The sequence below is a fragment of the Schistocerca cancellata genome, chromosome 8 (assembly GCF_023864275.1).
Source record: "Schistocerca cancellata isolate TAMUIC-IGC-003103 chromosome 8, iqSchCanc2.1, whole genome shotgun sequence".
In the NCBI taxonomy this organism is placed as follows: domain Eukaryota; kingdom Metazoa; phylum Arthropoda; class Insecta; order Orthoptera; family Acrididae; genus Schistocerca; species Schistocerca cancellata.
This window is the reverse complement of record NC_064633.1, coordinates 259,908,696-259,928,348: the sequence shown is the minus strand read 5'-3', so window position 1 is coordinate 259,928,348 and position 19,653 is coordinate 259,908,696.

The window sequence follows — 19,653 nt, the reverse complement described above, 5'->3', positions numbered from 1 at the left end:
CCTCATCTGGAGTGTCATTCAGTTTTCTGGTCTCTCCGTCTCTGCTATATGCACTGTGTCATTCATTCGCCTATCCCTTCCTCTCTCATGATCTCTCGGTTCTTCACTCCTTCTCCAATCATTTCTCCATTGCTGTTCATCACCATGGTTCCTATACCTATGGCCACCACTTCTTCCTCTATAATTAGACGAATTATTAAAATGATTCCTTTGGTCACTACTTCCCTCTCGGTTTGATCATTAGCTTGGTTTTGTTCCTGTGACTGAACAGATTCCAACTGTTCCAGTATCTCCATCAAGGCCTCCCTATCTTTAATTAGGCTCCCGGATACAGTTTCTTGCATTCACCAGCTCAATCTTCTTTTTATCGCTGATATCATTATGTCATCACTCAGGGATTGTTCCAAGGTCTCATTTAATTCCCACAAATGTTTGGCAAACTCTCTCAACGTTCCTCTCCATGTATTAAGTGACTTGCGGTGTAGTAGGTCCTCAAGTGCTGCACACTGATGACTTTTGGACCAGTATTTCTTCAAGAATTCCCCTTCAAACTGACTGTAATTAGTAATCCTTTCCTTCTTCCTGACTCCCCAAGTGAAGGCCTCACCTTCCATCCTATCTATTGCAAACTGAAACTTGTCTGCATCTTTGAAATGTGCTGGGAGAACTCCTTTTAACTATTTCATAAATATCATTGGGTGCAACCCTCCTTTGGATTTATACTTCTGCCCTGTATTGTTCTGGACATACCGACTATCACCGCTCATCAAGGTAACGACTCTACCTTCCCCAACAGTTAAAGTTGCATTGCTAATTCGTTTATCAATTTCTTCTGTCTTGCTCTCCAATTGTTGCACTCCATTGCGACCCTCTTGTTATCCTCTTGTTGCATGGCTATAGCATTTTTCAAATTGACAGCCAATTGGTTTTGCCTATCTCCTATCCCCTTAACCACATCATTGCATTGTTTCTGCATCTGCATCACATCGGCGATTTGATGATTGCAATTTGTATCCACTTTGGTGATCCTTTCTTCCAATTCGGCTTTAGTTTCTTTAATATCATCTTCTATCCTTTTTGTTATCTTTCCTTCCAACTTCTCCGCGTCTCCCTGAACTTGGTCTATGCTCTTCTGTAGCTTATTCTCTCTCTCGTTGATGTCCATCTTCAGTCGTTCTTGTAACTCCTCCATTTCCTTCTTCAGAATATATTCTATCTTCCTTTGTGATGTTTTGATCTCTTGTGCTAGAGTTTCCCTAAATGATTTTTCTAAGCATTCTTTGGTTTCTTGTAAATCTTCCTTTAATGATTTGAGGAACATTTCTTCCCTTTCTTTAGTTTCTTGTAAACCTTCCTTTAATAATGCGGGTTGGCGCTCGGTGTCTCGAAGTCGCGCTGGTCGCTGTCCAGTGTAGTGCTTCTGCATCTGACCTATTCCTTGCACAGGTAGTTGGGATTATGTGTGAAATCACCTCACGGATCGAAGCTCTTTGGCGCGGCTGCTGCACGGGTCTGCGTGACGTCATTCAACAATTGCATCGCCACATAAGTTGTCGCCTGCATAACAGTTTATGGGTCCACATGAAGTTGCTCGATTTTCATCATTCAAAAAGCAATTTCGGTCATAACATTACTATTAAACACTTCTGTAAAAGCTTTCGTGACGAATTCTTGGCTCGTTTTGTTGTGGTAATGTTCACAGGTGTCTTTCTTTGGTGTCCACTTTTCACAGTTTTTCGCACGGATATACGCGCTTGTACATTGTAACACAGTTTATCGACACTAGTACTCTTATCTAATATGGCGAAAAAACAGTTTAATCAAAATCGTAAGATGCCATTACTTCGTATTGTTCAAGATGCACTGTTTCTTGACGCGATTTTTAATTTTGCAAAACGTGGTGTAGACACTGTCCACCATCCAACATTCGTTATGGTTACGCAGTTTTAACTACGGTAATCATTTAACCGAATGAATTTATTGCCACAAGTTTAAAGTGTACATACTGTCTTCATCCGAAATCGGAAAATATTTTCTTGCGTTAAGCAAGATGAAATTACCTATTGTTCTTTACTATTCGTCCAAAGATTGCACCTGTCCTTGCACGGCAAGCCGTTTTTTATCCTGACGTGATCTGATCGAATAGCAGCCCAATATTTATTATTAACATGACCATGAAACTAATGGAGCTGGTAATCGGAATTGACTGCTATGGAAGTTGTTACTTTCCAGTTCGTCCTGTTCAATACTGTAATACTGAATGTATGGTAATAAGGAACACCAAGACAGTTTTACTAATTACGAACTTATATTCTTCTCAAAACACAAAAAGGAGACAGCCACTGCCTTCGTCATACATATCTAATTATGGCTAATCTCAGCACAGGCTTTCTTCATTTTCCATTATCGTCACACGCTAATCCATCACTGCATCCAACACTGCAGTCCAAGGTTAGGCCGGCGCGGTAGACGCGAAACTAAATATCGGCACTAGTAACATCACTGATCACTTTTAAAAAGATACTTCATCACTTTCCCGGTATTCATTTATTATCTAGGGGTCTAACCATGGCGATGGTGACACCATTCTCGGTTTTTAAACCCTGTATTCCAATAATGGCCTCCACACACACACCAATCCCGCCAAGCACTCTGGCGCATCTCGACACACGTCACACTCGATTGTTCGCCCTATCGACATGTGCTGAGTGAAAAGTTATAGTAAGGGCCTACGGACCCCTTACACGTGGTTGCAAAGATGGACCTCGCCATGGACGTCGGGAGTGAAGTTGAGCATCATGCAACGTACCGCGCACAGTTTGAGTCGTAACACGACGTCCTGTAGCTGCACGAAAAGCATTATTCAACATGGTGGCGTTGCTTTGAGGGTTACTCTGAGGCATAATCCGAAGGTAGCGGTCAACCACTGCAGTAGTAGCCCTTGGGCGGCCTGAGCGAGGCATGTCACCGACAGTTCCTGCGTCTGTATCTCCTCCATGTCCAAACAACATCGCTTTGGTTCACTCCGAGACGCCTGGACACTCCCCGTGTTTAGAGTCCTTCCTGACACAAAGTAACAATGCAGGGACACGATCGAACCGCGGAATTGTCCGTCTAGTCATGGTTGAACTACTGATAAAACCAGCCGTGTACCTCCTTCCTGGTGGAATGACTGGAACTGGATTGGCTGTCGGACCCCCTCCGTCTAAATGGCGCTGCTCATGCATGGTTGTTTACATCTTGGGGCAGGTTTAGTGACACCTCTGAACAGTTAAAGGGACTGTGTCTGCGTTACAATACCCACAGTCAACGTCCATCTTCACGACCTCTGGGAACTGTGGTGATGCCAAACTTTTTTTGATGTGTATAGTAACTACATGCAAAACTTGTCTGAAAACGAAGTATTGTTTGTTTTCGAAATTTTCTTGTGTTTGACACAGTTAAGTACACTTTAGGGCAAGAACGAAATAATGTTTAAGCTTTCGCTCACTCCTTTTGCATTTTTATGAAGTGGGAGTTTTCATGCGTTTTATTTTTTCGAAAAAATTACAAGATCCCTAAATGTTTGCTTGTAGTCGAGCTTATTTGATTTCATGGCTTTCTGAGTCATCAGGTCCGGTCTGGGAGGCCCTAATTCCTTTGTGGCTAACCTATCCTGGTAATTTCCTTTTCCGTTAACACTTAAAAGAGATTCAACAGAATTCGTGTTGACACCGCACACGAAATCTGGTTCCTTCATAATAAACAACCAACACCAAATACAAACTATCGTTTGTGGAGCTGATTAAATTCAAGGAGTAATGTCTGCTAACATGGCCACTTCATTAGAATACAAATGACGCGGTGAGAACAATAAGGGTCAAAAGCAGATCGTCGTAGATCCCACATATAAGTGAATATCAGAGAAACCGATGAAAAGCCTTTCGTGAAAGTTCACATATACATTGTGGGCCTGCAGCACACGTAAACCTGACCCACCATAAAATCAACGGATGTCAAAAGCATGAATAAAGGCTGCAGTCTCACAATCAAAGATGTTGTGCTTTATGGTTCTCATTGTCTCATTACTGCATGATAAAACCAAAATTTAGTGCGTTACATCTCATTCAGATTCCCACAAAATATGTTTTTCTATTAGTATAACATACACTGATGTTCGATGTAATTTCATTATATAGTGAGTGAACTGGCGTATCTGAGGAGTGCGCTATCTTCTAGCGGGATTTATGCCAAGCGAACGGGCATAAGAGTGTGCTGAAAATGTGCTGCCACCTGCCGGCGCTGACGAAAACCTATGGTTCATTGCAGTTGGTGGTAGGGGCTAGCTATGCACGCCTTGAACCGCACACTTTGCTTGTGAAATCTGTATGTATTTGGCCCGTAAGGCTACTGCGCCATACGAGTTGCGCATGCAAAAAAGCTCATTCAAACATGCACAATAGAAGGTGTGTACGTGATCCTGATGCCAAGTTTCACGGAGTCTAGAGGAGAAGCAACGTAGCATGGCGCGATAGATTTAGAGCCGTGCATTCCAAACTACCTCATCTACTTCTACTTCACAAATTTCAGTTCTAAAACTGTTATCAGTATTTTTGTCTTCAGGGCTGACGACCGATTTTGTAGACCATATTATCGACTTTGAGAAAGAAAATGTATACTGGTTTCTGACGCAGGTGAAACATTGAACTGTTTGGTGTAAAAATATTGAGTGATGAGAAAGGTAACTACAGACTGAAGTACTTGATTTGTCATTAGTAACAGTATCCTGAAATGTGACCTTTGCAACAAATAGGCGTTTACTGGTAGAATGAAAACTACTGCATATCACAAAATTGAAGAGTGATCTTACCTGTAAGGCAGGAACATATATTGTTAGAAGAGTTCTTTCATTATTTTAAAAAGCAAATTAAGCGATAGGCGAAAGTTATTGTTACTAACATGTTTCCACAATCGGAGTGCGTAAGCAAAGCAAAATAACAGAGATCTATGAATCGGCGAGTTCCGCTGAGAAAGAACTAACTAAAGTTCAAAGTTAGGTCACACATGTCAACAATAAAATCAATATGAAAAATAAAGGATCGAAGAAAATGTTGAAATTGTTCTAGAGTTGAAAACACAGTAATAATTTTCCATAATGAAAAGAGAGACTAGCGAATAAATCGGTGAAAAAGCAACCAAATTTTGAAATATTGTTTGTTGAGTGCGGAGTAGCATAGACAAACATTTATGTTTTTAGTAGAAAGAGCAAGACAAACTGGAACAAACACTAAAATACAACTTCAGAATTTTGTGGTATAGTAGACTCTTTGGTACAGCAGTTAAAGTATATTTCTAAATGTTACCTCAAGCGGTATGATAAATAATGCCGAAATTTTAAATAAAGAGGAAACGTTCGATACACAATGAAATAGAAAAGTGGTCATCCCGTGAAATTTATTAAAAATTGTGAAGTAAATTTACTTGTAGAAATGTGTGAGCAGAGAATAAATCAACACACTTACTTTCTCCTGACCTTTAATGCAAAAAGATTGGGGTTACATGTAGACATACCTGATAAGATTGTTTCAGCATTTAAAGAGAAATTCTTAGCAGAACTCTTGTTAATACAGAAAGAAGACAGATCGTAGCATGAATCTGTTGTCAAATGTGTGCCACATTTCAACAAATGAGTTTCATGAAACAATATTACCAAAACTTGTTTCTTAAGTTAGAATATGAAAAGCCTCAGTCTGAATATAACTGGAGTAGGATTCGTTATGGACAGGAATAAGGCAAACAATGAGTTACTGTTAACACTTCAGTGACATGGTTGTTCTCCTCAGAATCGATAGCAAACACACACTAACAACGATAGTTAATGTAAACATACCAACTTTGCCAGATGAACATGAAGTGGAAGAGAGAGCATATGAGGATACTGAACAGGTAATTCAGTACATAGAGGGACATGAAAATCTACTAGTCATGGGGGATTTGAATGCAGTTGTGGAGGAAGAAAGGTTTATGGGAGAATATGGGATTAGTAGTAGGAAGGAGAGAGGAGGAAGATTAATTGAATTCTGCAATAATAGCGAATACTTTGTTCAAGAATCGCAAGAGGAGAGGGTATACTTGGTAAACGCCAAGGGATAACAGCAGTTTCCGGCTAGATCACCTCATGTTCAGGCAGAGATTCCGAAATCAGGAACAAGATAGTAAGGCGATACAGGGGCAGATGTAGACTCTGATCACAATTTAGTAATGGGCTGAAGCCTACAACACCTGTCAGCAGGGATCAAAGCGCAAAGAACTGGGGTACAGAAGAACTTCAGAATGAAGTGATATGCTTTAAGTTCTCTAAGGCTACAGATACTGCGACAATTAATGTTTCAGTGGACGGTTCTATTGAAAAAAACTGGATTTATATGAAAAAAGCAATCACAGAGTTTGGAAAGAAAAACACAGCTACAAGGATGTTAATTGCGAAGAAGGAATCAGTAACAGAAGTAGTACTTCAATTGATCGATGAAAGAAGAAAGTACGAAAATGTTCCGGCAAAGCCAGATACAGAGAAATACAAGACAGGAATGGAATAAATAGAAAACGCAGGGAAGCCAAGACGAAATTTTTGCATGAAAAATGGGAAGAAATTCGAAAGGAAATGATTCTTAGAAGGACTGACACCGTATATAGAAGAGCCAAACCAACCAAACTAAAAGCAAGGGCCTAAAATTATGAGTAAAATGGGATTTCCACTGTTAAATAGAGAGTAGATACGTGAAATGAGTACATTGAAAGCTGCTGTGAGGAGGAGGATTTCTTTGGTGACGAGATGGAAGAAGAAACAGGAGTCAGTAGGGAGAAGATGGGGGATCCCCCGTTACAATCAGAGTTTAATGGAGCATTGGAAGATTTAAATTCGAATAATGCAGAAGTGAGAGACAACATTCCATCAGAATTTGGGGACATGGTAAGAAAACCACTATTCAGATTGGTGTGTGGAATGTATGAGTCTGACCATATACCATGTTGCTTTCGGATAAAAACATCAGCCACACAATTAAAAGATTTGAAGAGCCGACAACGCCGAGAATCATAGTACCATCAACTTAACAATTCACCCAATTTTCTGACAAGAACAAGGGGGAAAATTGAGGATGTGTCTGATAACGATCAGTTTGGCTGTAGGAAAGGTAAAGTTAACAAATAGGCGATTCTGACGTTGCTGTTAATAAAGTAACCAACACTGGAGAAAAGTCAACAAACGTTCTAGGATTTTTCGACCTAGAAAAAAGTTTTCGATGAGGTAAAATAGTGCAAAATGTTCGAAATGGTGAGAAAGGTTGGGATAACTATAGAGAAGGACGGGTAATACACCAATATTCACAACGACCAAGTGGGAACAATAAAAATGAAAGATCAAGAACGAAGTCTTCAGATTAAAAAGTGTGTAAAGAGGGGATGTAATCTTTTGCCCCCATTGTTCAATGTATACATGGAAGATGCAGTGACGAAAATAAAATGAAGTGTCAAGAGTGGTATTAAAAATCTGGGTGAAAGGATATCAATCATAAGATTCAATTAAGACATCTATCCTCGGTGAAAATGTGCACGACCTACAGAATCTGCTGAATGTAATGAACAGTCCAATGAATATAGCACATAGATTGAGAGTAAGTCGAATAGATACGAAAGCAATGAGAAGTAGAAGAAATGAGAACAGCGAAAAACTTAACATCAGAATTGGAAAAAATCTTTCAAATGGCTCTGAGCACTATGGGACTTAACGTCTGAGGTCATCAGTCCCCTAGAACTTAGAACTACTTAAACCTAGCTAACCTAAGGACATCACACACATCCATGCCCCAGGCAGGATTCGATCCTGCGACCGTAGCGGTCGCGCGGTTCCAGACTGTAGCGCCTAGAACCGCTCGCCCACTCAGACCGGCGCAGAATTGGAGATCACGGACTAAATTAAGGAATTCTGATAGGCAGGCAGCACAACAATTCATGGAGGAAGGAGCAAAGAGGACACAAAAAGCAGACTAGCACTGTCAAAAAGGGCATTCCTGGTCAAAACAAGTCTAGCAGTGTCAAACATTGGACTTAATTTGTGGAAGAAATTTCTAAGAATGTACGTTTGGAGAACAGAATTGTATGTTAGTGAAACACGAACTGTGGGAGAACCGGAACAGAAGTGAATCTAAGTGTTGTGACTTGGCAAGACAGCCAAGCCACTAGGAGGAAGCCGAAAGGCACGCGTTTAAGCTCACGCAGGCTGGCGTGAGGTCTGGAACAGGTAAAGTAATTATACTAGCAAAAAAAGGTACGTAGCTTCTGGAATACTTAACTTTAATCCATAATTGGTAAACATCGGTCTGACGATACATGCATCACAAGATAAAGAGCAAATGATAATGGCGCCTTGCTAGGTCGTAGCAAATGACGTAGCTGAAGGCTATGCTAACTATCGTCTCGGCAAATGAGAGCGTAATTTGTCAGTGAACCATCGCTAGCAAAGTCGGCTGTACAACTGGGGCGAGTGCTAGGAAGTGTCTCTAGACCTGCCGTGTGGCGGCGCTCGGTCTGCAATCACTGATAGTGGCGACACGCGGGTCCGACGTATACTAACGGACCGCGGCCGATTTAAAGGCTACCACCTAGAAAGTGTGGTGTCTGGCGGTGACACCACACTAAGCATTTGAGATGTGGTGCTACAGAGTAATATTGAAAATCAGATGGACTGACAAGGTAAGGAATTAGAAGGTTCCACGGAGAATCGGCATAGAAGTGAATATATGGAAAACACTGACAAGAAAAAGGGAAAAGGGCGACAGGGGTCTGTTAAGATACCAGAAAATAATTTCCATGATACTAGAGTGAGCTGTATAGAGTAAAAACACCAGTGGAAGACAGAGATTGGAAAACATCTAGCAAGTAATTGAGGACGTAGGTCGAAGGTCCTACTGTGAGGTGCAAAGGAGAGGAATCAGAAAACTTAGAAAGTTAGAGTGCTTAAAAGGTAAATGTTGGGAACTGAAATTGTCTGCGATTTGTGAAAGGAGCTCCCTGATGATTCCAAGAGATGGCTGTAACCACAAAACTTTCGATCTTTCCTACAGAAAATTCAGTGAGGGTAGATGACAATGAACTTGTAACCAAGGAAACTTTAGAAATGTTAATATGCCCTAAGGATATAATAGAAATGGACACAATATTAATAGTAACAGAGAGTGTGTTGCCACCAATTATACTATTAGATCAAAAGTATCCGGACACCTGGCTTAAAATGACTTACAAGTTCGTGGAGCCCTCCATCGGTAATTCTGAAATTCTTAGCCTTGATGACAGCTTCCAAGCTCGCAGGCATACGTTCAGTCAACTGGTGAAAGGTTTATTGGAGGAGGTGCTGCACGGGGGGGGGGGGGGGGGGGGGAGGTATCGATGTCATTCGGTGAGGCCTGGCACGAATTCAGCCTTCCAAAGCATCCCGAAGGTCTACTGTAGGATTCAGGTCAGGACTCTGTGCAGGCCAGTCCATTGCAGGGATGTTAGTGTCGTGTAACTGCTCTGCCACAGGCCGTACATTATGACCAGGTGCTCGATCGTGCTAAAAGATCCAAACGCCATCCCCGAATTGCTCTTCAACAGTGGGAAGCGATAATGTGCTTAAAACATCAATGTAGGCCTATACTGTGATAGTGACACGCAAAACAACAAGGGGTGCAAGCCCCCTCCATGAAAAAGACGACCACACCATAACACCAAAGCCTCCAAATTTTACTATTGGCAGTACACACACTGGCAGATGACGTTGACCGGGTATCCGCCATACCTACACCCTGCCATCGGATAGCCACATTGTGTACCGTGATTCGTCACTCCACACAACGTTTTTCCACTATTCATTCCTTCAATGTTCACGCTCCTTACACAAAGAGAGGCGTCGTTTGGCATTTACTGGCATGATGTGTGGCTTATGAGTAGCCGTCCGACCATGAAATACAAGTTTTCTCACCTCCCGCCTAACTGTCATAGTACTTGCAGTGGAACCTGATGCAGTTTGGAAATCCTGTGTGATGGTCTGGATAGATGTCTGCCTACTTCACATTACGACCCTCTTCAACTGTCGGCGGTCCCTGTCAGTTAACAGACGAGATCGGCCTGTACGCATTTGTGCTGTATGTGTCCCTAGTGGACATATGACACAAATGACACACAATCACCTGACCACGTACAAAGTCTTTGAGTTCCGCGGAGCGCCCAATTCTGCTCTCTCACGATGTCTAATGACTACTGACGTAGCTGATATGGCGTACCTGTCAGTAGGTGGCTGCACAATGCACCTAGTATGAAAAACGTATGTTTTTGGAGGTGTCCGGATACTTTTGATCACGTAGTGTATTCAGACTATGGTCATGGTCTCTTGATTAAACACGCGGAAAAAGACATGATACGGAAATCTAAGTGTTGTGCTGTTTCACCACCAGTCGAGTGCAGAAGAGAAAAAACTTGTTCAAATGGCTCTGAGCACTATGGGACTTAACGTCTGAGGTCATCAGTCCCCTAGAACTTAGAACTACTTAAACCTAACTAACCTAAGGACATCACACACATCCATCCCCGAGGCAGGATTCGAATCTGTGACCGTAGCGGGCGCGCGGTTCCAGACTGAAGCGCCTAGAACCGCTCGGTCACACCGGCCGGCTGCGGAAGAGACAGATGACCCGAAGAAATACTTATGTACGGTATATTATAGACACAGCAAGAGTGCTAAGAAGAAAAAAATGCTGTGACAGTTGTGTTACGCGTAATAATAAGAGATACAAAGAAATGAAAAATTCAATAGAAACATTAAAGTAAAGTATGAAAAGATAATTGGTCGGAACATGATGTGACTGCCGGTAGAGATATTGTTATGACGACGTTATGGAGTAGTAGCTCGCCCATGGTGCCCTCAATGTCATTTCTAGTGGCAGTATTAGGCAAGAAAAGAATGAATCCAGAAAAATATATGCTTATTGTAGGGAACTTGGTTCACCGTGTGACAATTTCTAAGAAAGCAGTTAGTGATTTGTATAAAATCCAATAGATATAAATAATGTTAGGAAGAAATAAAAAAGGTCACAGTTGTGCATAATGATTTTATGTAATTTCAGACTCAAGATATAAGCAGTGGCTTGATCTAAATAAGGATTCAAATTTTGAAAGTACTTATCGTAATAAGTACTTTCTATATGATTTTAGTTGACAGTCGTGATGAATTCGATATTTGTAAGATTTATAGAAAATCTCTAAAAATTGGATACTAATGAGAAAATTTTTTCATGATTGTTGTTTATACTTTTGGCTATTATTTAGCTTTTTAGGTTTTACATAGTGAATGTTCATTAACAGAAACTTTATCTGATGTACGAAGGTTGGAACTTTAATAGAGGCAACTATTTATTTACAGCTCGTACAAAATAGATACATGTTTCAAAATTTTACTGACCTTCAAAGTAGTCACCATCATCATGTATAACCCGTTGCCAGGGATGTGGAATTCGTAGGATACTCTTAACAATGCCAGTTGCGTGGACAGTTCGAGCGGCGCGGTCTATTGCCCGACGAATTTGTAGCAGTTCTGAAGCGAATGCCATGAAGTGTTTCCTTCAGTTTAGAAATCGAGTTGAATTCACGAGGGCTTAAGTCAGGGGAGTGCAGTAGGTGGTATAGGACTTAGTAGCGCCATCAGTCAAACAAATCAGTAAAAGCTTGCAACGTATGTGCTTGAGCACTGTCCTGCAAAATGTTGGTCAGGTCCTGCAGAAAGTATCATCACTTCTGACTCTAAGATGGTCGTAGGTGGTGTTCCAAAAATGAACAGTGTGACTTTACAATAATTGGCATAGATTTTACGTTCATGTGTTTTGTTACTGAATTTTAAAATTTCAATATAAATCTCTCCATTAGGAGAACAGTGTATGTTCCTTACATTACATGAAGCACATGCGTACCAATACTAAAGTATAATTATCAATCCAGAATGGGAAAATACGTTCTAAAGGTATTGTTTATGCTGACGAGCACATACCTTTCCAATTCGAATTCATCTCTGTGCAATACACAAAAGATATCTGTTTCCAACTACCTCTTTTCTTTGTTTAGTGATTGTTATGCCAACTGACATGGCTATCATTTGTCAACACATATCATGACAAATACATCAACATAGTACGGAAATATACACTAGAACTTCAACCCAAAAATGTCAAGTACTGCTTTAGACAGGTTAACTTCTATGATTTTAATTTTTGTTCAGAACTTCCTTTTTTCTTTACTGCAACGTGTATTACATCTTCATGGCATGAAGTTCATGAAGCACTGCTGAAGGCAATTCTCATTTTCACATACATCTCGTGGTTGATGGCTGATAAGGTTTTCTTACAGATTAATAGAAAACCATTAGATAATAAAGATGATTAATCAAATATTTACTATATAAAACTTACATTCACTATTTTCAAGTTTAACACATTGTGTAGATAGTTCTTAATATCCTTATATGCATAAAGTCCCTTAACGTTGGCAGTTGTAATGTCAGCTAATTCGTAACTACATCCATGTGGTATGTGGACCTGCATATAACAATTTCCATTTCTTACTCTTTCTCTGTTATATGAAAGATTTCGGATGACATCTTAGTAATACCATATAATAAACTTCAAATGATTGTGCCCTGTTCACATGAGAATCATATGTCGTTCTTCTAACCTGACATCGAGACAAACCAATCAAGACTTCAGCATGGATCTGGTCTTGCTGTTTTGCCTGCTTAGGTAAATGTGGAGATGGACTAAGCCATTCTTTCCTATCTGCTTTACCTGTCAATACCTCAGCTGGTGCATATCCCACTGCAGCAAGACTAGCATATAATCTACCCACTTTATATGAAGGTTAGGTATGTACTTCTTCACAAGTAGATTAAGTTCCGCAAATATTTTCAACTGGGCTTGCCTCTGGATGAAAGCATAGAATCATTACTTGTTTGAGCTCCTGTTCTTTGAGGAATTGTTTCCATTTAAAACCGATAACGTATGGAGCACTGTCAGTCATAACCGCCTGAAGCTAGCTGATCTTAGGTATGTAATCCTTCAAAATATGCCTGATCACAGCGGTAGATGTAGATGTTCTCAGTGCTCATAATTTTACATATTTTTCTAAGGCAAGTATGCAAAATGTTTTTGTTTGATCGCTTCATGTGTTTTGCCTTTTGGCAGATACTGAATGTTCGTACAATACTTGTCTCTTTAGATTCTTTGTGTGGCAATACCGTTTCATTATAGTCACGCACTTGTTTATGCCAACATGCCCCATATGTGCATATACCATATGAAGTCCTTCAGACTAGTTTGAGGGAGGGACACACACACACAGAGACACAGACACACTCACACAGTCGTTATTCGCATCCTTCCAGTGGAATAGGATTGAATTTTAAACTTTATAGTTTTAGGTATAAAGGACATGCATGATCCGGTGAATTTTGTCGTTATTTCTTTCCATATAGAATGAGCATTCTGCAAACTGGACATATTCTGACATCTGCAAAAACTTACCTGTATGTCTGATCCTGCATGGACAGTATTTTGTATTCTGATGCTTGCTCTGTTAATTCTGCGAGTTCATCCATGCTTTCTGGTATTCGAGACAAGGCGTCTGCTATTACATTGTCATTTCCTTTATATTGTCCTTAGCTGGTACTCTTGGAGAGGAAGAGCCCATCATGGTAATCGATTATGTAATAGCTTACATGTCAACAGAAAAGCTAGTGCTTGCCTGCTTGACGGTTGCAGTACATATATACCGGTTTACCATAGATGTACAAGTGGAACTCCTTTCCTGCGCACACCACCGCTAAGGCCTCTAATTCCATCACGGAATGTGAGCGCTCACAGCTCGTGAGCGAAACAAATTACTTGTACCCTTTTTCCCCTATCAGCTTCTTCTATTCGAAACAAGTAACATCCAAGTCCGTAGGGGGAAGCATCAATTGTTACGCAACACTTGTTTTGCATCTTCGGGTAATACAACAAGTTTGCGTCCAAAACTACTCTTAATAGTGACAAAATCTTGTTGAAATTCTATTGTCCATACTTACTGAGCTGCGGCAGCGCATTTCTCCTTCCACTATCGGTAGCTTATATATGGCATCTCACCAGGTGACTCGTGTTATTCCCTTGTGCAGTTATCGCTGTCCCGACTAGGCTTCAAAGGCGACTGCTAGAGAGGCGTCGGCCGGCCGCAGTGCCCGAGCGGTTGTAGGCGCTTCACTCTGGAACCGCGCGACCGCTACGGTCGCAGGTTCGAATGCTGCCTAGGACATGGATATGTGTGATGTCCTTAGGTTAGTTAGGTTCAAGTAGTTCTAAGTTCTAGGCGACTGATGGCCTCAGATGTTAAGTCCCATAGTGCTCAGAGCCATTGGAACCATTTTTAGTGGGGCGTTTTAACAGTGGAGTGCAGGCAGTTTACATGTAGTTGTCGCGCACTGTGGAGCTGGGGTCAGCGTGGTTGGAGAAAGGAAAGGAAATGAAATTTTGCGGTCAGCCAGAAGAACTTCATTTGATTAACTGGCTTCACACAGGGAATTCTCACTTTAATTTTATTGTTTTACTTAATACACATTGTAACTTTGTTTTAAATCTATTTTAAACTATTTCGTTTAACCCCTTTAGGTAAATCGTAAAGGCGAACTGTTATGTCTTGTTAACTTTAATATTAAACTTTTGGGTCCATGCTTGATGCCTTGATTTTGAGCTCACTTGCAGAAATTTATTCAGAACTCATTTTATTTATATTTATTTCCTACTTTATGTAATTTTTTAATTTAAATATGTTGAAGGCCAATACTGTTAAAGTCTTAACCTCTTCCATCTTGTTTAAGAAATCCATCATTATTGTAACCAAGTGAAAAGAAAAAATCAAATGGCTCTGAGCACTATGGAACTTAACATCTGAGGCCATCAGTCCCTTAGAACTTACAACTACTTAAATCTAACTAACCTAAGGATATCACACCATCCATGGCCGAGGCAGGATTCGAACCTGCAACCGTAGCGGCCATGCAGTTCCAGACTGAAGCGCCTAGAATCGCTCGGCCACACCGGCTGGATTAACTCAGTGACTTATTCACCATTTTAATGCTTTCAAGTGTGTAAATTTAAGATGGCAAATCAACTAGAAATTTTCCTGCCTTTTTCTTAAAGGGGACCCGTTGTTACTTTGAAAAAAAAATATTTGCTGTCAGAAAGATGAATGATGTTAATTAAACTGGCCTACTCCTTCCATTATGTTTCCCTGATCCTGTTAATTCCCAATTTAAATGGTAAGGGGGGGGGGGTGGCCGCATTGCTATTAAGAACTGTCTATCCCTGTTAACATCATTTGCCCTATCAAGTGTAACATTTGTAACCGATTTCGGTTTGTTACAGACAACTATGGCCAGTGTTAAGGCAAGGAGCTGTGGAGGCATAGGTTATCTCAAATGTGGACATCTGCAGTATGTATTGCACATTCATTGTGTACCTATAGAGAATGCTGTTTCAGAGCTGGCCGCAGGGTTGCGTGCGGCATTGTGGCGAAATGATCGATGGGGTGGAGGCCTCTATTTCCAATATTTCCTCAGGTTTGGATGATTGATCTGAAAAAAGATTCTAAGAAGGTAACCAACCCACACGTAAGCAATTGTTCACGGTTGAGGCCCAGCTGTGCCACTATCTTGCCGATCTAGCCTACCTTGAACTCAGTGACTGGGAAAAGGACGTTATAAAACAGCTAAGCGAGATGATTTAGAAGTACAGATTATAGCAGGCGTGATATATTTAGAGAATGAAGGCCCGAGTTGGCAACGTGGTGTTTTTGTTCATCAGATTCAAGTTAGTAACGCCGAAAGCCAAGCTCTTGGCGAACCCATTTCGGGTTCTTCTGCTAAACTGCCAAATCCTATTTTGTGTTTATTAAATGAAATCACTGAACTGTAGATTGACCAATGGAACCGATTTCTTAGAGTGTTATGGTTGATCACCAGGTTTGAATTACGTGCTAACTCCTTGCAGATCTAGCATTTAGTCATTCTTTCTCTTCTTTGTCGTACGTCTAACGGTTTGTTTAGCGAGTTGCTGTCAGGTGTGCTCCGAGAGCGGGGAAATCTGTGGCAACTTAGGGCCCGGATTATTGTAACGAATTTGCCAGCATGTATTAAGAACGAACTTGAACTCTTGTATTATTGATAGCTATAGGCTTCTGACGAAACATTGTTTCAATACATTGAGCCAGTACGTATTTGTATCTCAGCTTTGAGCATGAATGTCCCCAAAAGGACTATATTTCTCTCATGTTTGAGCGCATGAGAGCCGAGGATCGGTCATGGCTCGCCTTCCGTCGTAAACCGGCCGTCTTCGCTCAACTCAGTGATTTGGTAATTTCTATGGAAGCTTTCACATTAGCTGATGAACAGCGTAAGAGGAGTGAGAGTGAGCCACGTTATTATTATTATAGTGTTCACTACTTAGGGTCAGCAGTTAAACTACCATCAAGTAAATCCTGCTTTCGGTCTGGTGCGAGAGCGTCCTGTTGAGTGCGGGCCTAGGCTCAACAACTGACGCCATCGCAAGCGAGTAATGGCTCGCGCAAAAAGGTCCCCGGGTTTTGTGCGCGTATTCGCGCGTATAATAAGCCGCTTCTTCCTTATGTATGTGCCCGATTTAATGAAAGACCAGTTTGAGCTCTGAGTTATTCTGAATGCTTTGTTTCATTATTTGATTGTGGTTGATTCCTTGAGTTTCGACATTTGTGTAAGTTGGCCTCTCTTAGACGTTCCTCCCAGAGATGTCGTGTTGTCAATGGGCAGGAATTGTCTCTGGTAGGTAAGGTACAAGTGAGTCTCTTGATTCTTGATTTTTCTTGGCAAGTTAAATTGCTAGTTGCGAAGAAGTTATCTGTCACCTTATTGCTTGGATGTGATACTACCCGGGCTATTGGAATACCCCTTGATTTTTCCAGCAATGCCTTCTTCAGGTTTTGACCTTCGGAGAAAGTACCCTTCTGTTCCTGTTACGCTAGTACTGTTAATATTAATACCGTGCGGTCGGAGGTGGTGCTTCGTCACTTTAGTGAGCCAATTCATTTAAGTGATCTCTTGAGCGGGATTCCCAAGGTACTGACTGATAGGTTGCGGGTGACTGACTTCAGTACGAAATCAGTCCCCGTTTTCCAAGCACCGTATCGTCTGTCAACACCTAAAATGAAGATTTTAAGGCGAAAGTTTGAGATCAAGCTTCGTGACAGAGTAATTAGACCTTCAGCTTCTCCATATGCCTCACCTCTATTTTTGATGCTTAAGGGACAGAGCAAGGACTTTAGACCGGTTGTTGATTATAGGGTCCTCAATGAAAAGGTTATATAACAATCAATTCTCCTTCCAGATCTCAATTACTGGATAAGTTGGTTTGCTGATGCCTCCCATTTTTCTGTGCTTCATTTAAATCAGGCTTGTTATGAAATACCTTAGAGTGAGGAATCCAAGTATGTTATAGTGTTCTGTGTGGACTGGAATTAGTATGAATTCAGCCGCGTACGTTTTGCCTAGCCATTGAAGCTGCCGTACACTCACGACATTTAGATCATGTTTTAGGGGATTTAAAGTTCAACTTTTATGATCATCTTGATGTTATCGTGTATAGTAGATCTTTTGCTGAACACTTTTGTCATCTTCAACAGATCTTACTGAGGCTTCAGTCTGCTGGTTTGACGGTCAAACCACATAAGGTCACTCTCTCCAAGCAGAAAATTTCCTTTTCGGGAAATCTGCTTTCTAAAGATGGAATCAGAATCGATCAAGAACGTATCTCGGATCTCAGGAAGAAAATGTAAGAACAAAAGTGGAGTCTACCAATTTATCGAGACAGCAAACTACTTTCTGAAGTTTGTCATAATTTCACACCGTGAGCTACCCCTCGTACCGATCTTCGTAAGAAGGGTCGGAAATTTGTGGATTGAGCCAGCAGGCCGCATTTGAGGCTATCAAGACAGCTCTGAGTACCCCGACAGTATCAACGACTCCTGATTTCGAGAAGAGATTACTTCTCCAGACCGATGAGTCCAACGCCAGGGTGGCTGCTGTATTTTTACAAGAAGACGCCGGTCAACGACGACGTGTTGCCTTTGCCTGGGCTTAAGTATTTAGTGTACGAATGTGAGGCTTATCTGTTAGATCATTTACTTCGGCCCCACAGTTACAGGGCGCCAGTATTATGAAGTCTACAGAAATGTTATCGTCAGTCAGAAAAAGTTTTAATGATTACTACGTTGGTCTTTATTTACGTTTGATTATCATTTTGTCATAGTTAAAATTCAATACTAGAAATTGCGACTAATGTATTTCGTTGTGTTCAAGCGTATATATGTAATGTGCCGTTTGTTAACCTGTGACAGGATTATCCCACTGCGCCATGTAATGAATTATTGCAATTAATAATACTTTCTGCTTTATCTAGCATAAGAGCACAATTTTAAAGTAAGACATAATAACATCTGTGGATAGTCCTAACACACTACGCCGAAGACAGAAATTATTACACAAAATTCCACGTGAAATCTCTCATTGACATTAAACAGCAAAGAGTGGGGATTATCTTCATTTCTCATTCAGTTGCTCTCATAATATCTGACTGAGAAAGACAAAAAATTAATCAAAGTTCAAATGGCTCTGCGCACTATGGGACTCAACTGCTGTGGTCATAAGTCCCTTAGAACTAAGAACGACTTAAACCTAACTAACCTAAGGACATCACACACATCCATGCCCGAGGCAGGATTCGAACCTGCGAACGTAGCGGTCGTGCGGTTCCAGACTGTAGCGCCTTTAACCGCTCGGCCACTCCGGCCGGCAAATAAAAAATTAATCTCCATCTACTTGGAAAGAAACGTAAAATATTTGATGCGCCAAGTCCGCAAAGCGCTGTGAGTGAAAGTGTCAGTGTTTGTTGCACTCATACGAGCGCTACTAGAAAGAAAAAGGTCGATCAGGTGCTGTTACATTTTTTTGCCTTCGGCCTTCAATGAATGCTCAAATAATGGAGATATTTGACGCAGGGTATAGAAAACTACGGCATAAAGGTATGAAATAACCAGTTTTCAACCATTAACTGTTTTGACAGGAAATTCGCACATACACGGTTACAGACCTGATATGGTTACGTAAGCTGCTATCACATCTGCGAGAGCAAGAGAAATAGAAAACAGGAGAGACGACGAACAAGACAAGGGGAGCGCACATTGTCTCCTCTATACATAGTTAAATCGTAGATATAATTCTCATTAATACAATTACTATAATAAGTCTATACGACGCATGTCGTCTGTGGTTCAATGTATTAAAAAATTTTACACAAATAGTTATTTTTGATAACAGGTTTGTCCATATGTGCACAGAATGAGTTCTGCTAATTTCATACAGTCTCATACATATTTCATCGAAGTGCGTTTTATGACAACGTATAGGGACACCATAAGTAACAGTTTATGGCGATGTGTTTGATTAGAAATAGCCGAAACCAACAAATAGCCAAAAGCAATAACGAACCAACATTCACTGCCAATGACGCAGCTAATTCCTGAATTGCAGATAAA